At 34.0% G+C, this 5,038-nt stretch overlaps 1 long non-coding RNA gene across 1 annotated transcript in view; it reads left to right on the top strand.

The window, feature by feature from the left end:
- Positions 1–2,370, top strand: part of LOC135196015 (uncharacterized) — a 2,630-nt gene extending 260 nt beyond the window's left edge. The window contains exons 2-3 of the long non-coding RNA XR_010310274.1: positions 1,827–1,994; positions 2,156–2,370. This is a non-coding gene — a long non-coding RNA (uncharacterized LOC135196015). The remainder of the gene's footprint in view (positions 1–1,826; positions 1,995–2,155) is intronic.
- The last annotated feature ends 2,668 nt before the right edge of the window (positions 2,371–5,038 follow it).

Genomic DNA, 5,038 nt, shown 5'->3' with positions numbered 1-5,038 from the left:
ATTGGATGGCAATAAATAATCCAGGACTAGTAAGTACAATTACCATACATTGTTTATTGAAGCTATGTGGTAAACTTTTGATAAACATCCCATTAGCATAGATTGTTAACCTAGACAATATACCTATAGTGTAAACAACCGAGTGGACTAGCTGCAGCCACCTTAACCATGTTCGGACCCACCTTCAGGAAAAGAACTTTAACACGCCCTAACACAGAAGATGGGTACCAGTCATGAGTCTCATGTCTCGATGTGTTGCTTCACGACCGTTGATCGTGACTGGTGCCCATCTCTGGTATCAGGACATGTTAAAGTACTTTTTCTGAAGGTGGTTCTAAGATGGTTAAGGTGGCCACAGCTAGTCCACTCGGTTGTTTATCGTAGGCTAAACCAGTCTGGGTGAAAATAGCAGCCTTTCTTCTGTATGGGTACATAGCAAGTAATTGTGTTATGTAACTTGTGAACTTATGGGATCTGGTAGGCTGTACATTTGAGTGGTATTAACCTACCATAGGTTGCAGAATAACAAGGTAGAGTGGCAATCCCTTTTTCAAAGGAATATCCTGATATTAGCTTAAAAAAAAGCGTGGCTGAATATCAAGCAAAATAGTCTTGGCTATTTACAGAGAAAACCAGTTTGCAGGAGGGTTATAAGTTGAGAGAAAACTTAAGATCTTTTATGACTAGCTTAATGTGGATTATATTATAATTATTAGCCTATGCCAGCTAAAACAATACCTTGGGTTAAATAAATTACTTCCTAGACTAGATTCCTCTTACTAGGAGCTTCAATTCATTCCAGAGATGTATAACTTCAGTATTTGTAATAACTCTCTGCCATCATTTGTTTCATATTTCAATCACTATAGGCTACACAGAAATGAGATTAGTATGTGTATTTCATGCCCACTTGAATGCTGTGAGCAAAATTTTTAAAAATACTCAATCTGTCATTCTGGAAGAATCAGAAGTTTTAAAAGTAGTTATGTAAATAATGTTGACAACTTTTTAACTTTAACAATAATGGCTAGATCCTAGGCCTGCTTGAATTTTGCAAAATTGGGGAAGGTTTTTTTTTATCTAAATCATTAAATCATATAATTATTAAATATATACTATATATAAGTAGGATTGCATGTGGCTAAATCTGATCATTCCTAACTCTTAATACATTATACGTAGTAAGATTTCTTACCATTGCATGCTTATGCTCTGAATCTCTCAATTTGAAACCACCTTTATGCTTTATTTTATTTCAAAGTTTATACCTTTCTTTGTTGTTTGTGATGCTCCATATGATCCGCTCTAATTCCACATCTCAACTTTTCATGCTGCTGTTCCTAATATACTATTTTCAGGACTGTCTTTATTTGCACACTATTACTACCTTTAAACCTCCCTATTCCTATTTCCATGCTATATAACTCAAAATTTTTGCCTTTCATAGTATGAATGTATTATTGTATGTGTGCAATGATTAGTGCTTGAATTCTGCAACTTCCTCGCAGGGATCTTATAATTTGTTCATCTGCATTTTAATGCATGATGTATCCATAAACTGTCCTGGCTAGTAAAATCCATAATTTTTTTTATGTAATATCAGTTACTCTTCCTACCAGTTGTTAGTGTTTGGCCTTCTAATTGTCACCCACTGTGAAAATATTTTTTTTTCCTGGCAGTTTCTGCAATAAACAATGCTTCACTTAAATAATATATATAGATTGGCATTTTTCTGTTTTCTCATCTAATTCATGCTTTCTATTCCCACCATACATGCTACTACAAAATTCTATTGTTACAGTATTTCACCAAGGCTTAATTTTCAGGAACATCGGTGCTCCAGGCTATCCGCTTCATAGTTGCAGTTGATGGAAGATTCATCAACTCAGACTTGACTTCACTCGTGCTGCGATGGCCATGGTTTTCGCAACATTTTTCTTATCTGATATTTATTACCCATCAGAAGCTTCAGTCACAATGGAATTTATGCAGAGGTACGCTGTTGTAATAAATTACTTTTTTTTAATTTAAGAATATCAGGGAAGTAATTTATATTTAAATGTCCATGTACTGTAACTTTGTAATATGTGTGGTGGTCAGCAGTTGTTTTACAATATTTTTACCATTATGTTCATATATCTTGTCATTTTTACAGGTGTTTCTGAAAAATAAATGCAGAAAAAGGGACAAAAAATACCAGAACAAAGAAAAACGTGGCACACACCCATCGAAGAATATTAAAGTTCAATGAGCTTAGGGAATAAGGAGTGAAAAAGCATTCACACTCTTCTGTATAAATAATTAATGTTAAATTTTGTGTTAAAAAAGTTATAAATCTGTTTTTCAAGAATAAAGTTTTTTGAAAGTTAATCTTCTCATTATTTTCTCCAGTTGGATATATGACCTGCACAAGGAATATTAGGTTACTATTTCAATTGTAACATAAAATGCAAAGAAATATTAACATTAAATTCAAAGAAATGTTAGAAAAATCATGTACAAATCCCAAAAAGTTACTGTATACTCTATGTCAAATAAATTTACATAAATATGTTACATGTATAGGATTTGTTACCAATTTTAGTTTTTATCTGTTTTGATATTGTATGAGATGTAATTATAATTTTACAAAAAATAAATTTAAAAAACATGTATAAATGACTAATGGTAAAATTTACAAATGTTTTATAAAATGTAGCCCCACAAGGAAGGTATGAAAAATGTTTTTAGGATTATTTTTTTCTTAAATTAGCCATTCCATAGTTTGGCGGGTGGGGTTGTGTAGCGCAGTGATATACAGGGTGGGGCAAATCAAATGCCCGAGTTTTGGTCGGCTATTAGGAAAAGCAAAACAATACTTACAGAATTATTTGTTTTATTCAAATCAGTATACAATGCTGCTTGTGTGATCTCTTTTTGAAGATGGCATCAGGAAGATGGTGCCATCTGTAGCGATGCACGGTTGAAGGCGATGTCTGAAGTTTTCAGCTGCTCTTCGGCACATCTCAAGGAGTATTGTAGCGATTTCCTTCCGGATTCGCATCTTCAATTCTTGCAAACTTTGTGGCGAAAGTGAGATGAGCCGAAGAGCAGCTGAAAACTTCAGACATCGCATTCAACAGTTCATCGCTACAGATGGCCACCATCTTCCTGATGCCATCTTCAAAAAGTGATCACACAAACTGCATTGTATACTGATTCGAATAAAACAACATAATTCTGTAAGTATTGTTTTACTTTTCCTAATAGCCTATCAAAACTCGGGCATTTGATTTGCCCCAGCCTGTATATATGTATTTTCACCCGTATTTGAGAAAATCCCGTAAAAATATTAACCGTAAATTATACGGTATGTTATGGATTAACTTAACGGTAAAACCGTAAATTTTACGGCTAAAATTTTTTATGGTATTTTCTCAAATACGGGAGAAAATACGGTACATTAAAAATTACGGGACCCGTTTTTTTAACGGTAAATGCTTGGCAACATTACTGCCAGGATTTTTACCGTTTTTTCAACCGAAAATTTTTTACAGTGTATAATTATTATTATAGCAACTTCAGGGGAATAGTGCTGTCAGTGGACCTCATTCGGTGCACTGTAGGCATTAATTCAGGTTCTTTGCAGCGTGCCTTCGGCCCTAGCTGCAACCAAGTTTGTTCCTTTTACTGTACCTCCTTTCATATTCTCTTTCTTCATCTTATTTTCCACCCTTTTCTAACTCTTGATTCATAGTGCAACTGCGAGGTTTTCCTCCTGTTAACCTTTCAAACCTTTTACTGTCAATTTCCATTTCAGCGCTGAATAACCTTATAGGTCCCAGTGCTTGGCCTTTGGCCTAAATTCTATATTCAACTCAATCTAACTCAATAACTTCCGTTTTAGATTAGACAATTATATACTTGAAGTATGTGTATATTGACTGAGAAAAGGGTGGCAGCACGATATTTCTTTAGCCATAAGTTTTGTGCAAAGTTGGAATTAATGAGGATATTCCGAAAGTATTCGGTGAAGGCAGGATTAATGAGGAGAGTCTTTGGGTAGGAAGGAGCATTTTCGTTATATCCTTCTATTATCATCCTTTTTTTCGTGGCCTTTTTTTTTTCTAAGGCATGTAAGGACGGTATAGGAAACTGGAAAAAGAATATGTTTGATTTTTCATTCTTGGAAAGCTGTTTATTAATTTTACTAGCTTTTAGAAGTTCACATTGAGCAATTCTAACATGAGTATGTGTTCAAATGAAAAAACACGTTTATAAATTTGAACAAAATATACAGTAATATGGTTTGGTTGTAGTAGGCAAAAATCAGTTACGGAAAACGTGTAGCAAAGTAAGATTTAGATCTGAGAGCATAAATCTATTCTAATGACAGCTAGTAATGTGTTCGAGAGTAATAATGGAAAGTTAAATATTTTAATCTTTTCAATTTATGTTGCAAATATTATAAGAATATTAGCTTCGTCTCTCTCACTGAAATATCCCAGCACATCAGCAAAATTCCATTCAGAGTACTTTCCGAAAATTATTATCGGAGATTAATCACTGTTCTTGAAAGGGAGGTGGCTTATAAGGAAGAGATGAATGAAAAATGGTCTTAGAAGAAAGGCACCAATATGAAGGACATCAGTCAAGAATCCATAAGTACATGAATATCAGTTGATCAAATTTTATATAAAGGATGTTATTTGTCAATTGCTACAGGATATCAATTTTTGGAGGGAGTAAGCAGTATAGTTAGAGAAATAGCCGAAGCTGATTGGATATAAATTCTTAAAGTATTTAGAAGGAAGGAGATCCACAATATGAGTGCCAACAATGTGAAAAGTAAATATGACCATAGAAGCAAAAGAATGAATGTAGAAAAGACTTAAGTGAAGTAAAATTAAAGGAAGCACAGCATGGATGTTGATTGTGAAACAGTGAACGCCTTTTTTCTTTTATTGTAGTTTAGTCTAGCACTCAATCATTTTTACTGCCTTGTTGATTTATTGATGATTCCGACCTGAAAATCGCAGTAGCTGCCATCTTCAGTGGG

Source organism: Macrobrachium nipponense, chromosome 17, assembly GCF_015104395.2.
Source record: "Macrobrachium nipponense isolate FS-2020 chromosome 17, ASM1510439v2, whole genome shotgun sequence".
Classification (NCBI taxonomy): domain Eukaryota; kingdom Metazoa; phylum Arthropoda; class Malacostraca; order Decapoda; family Palaemonidae; genus Macrobrachium; species Macrobrachium nipponense.
Note: the sequence above shows the minus strand (reverse complement) of the source record. Positions and strands in the feature narration are given on the sequence as shown.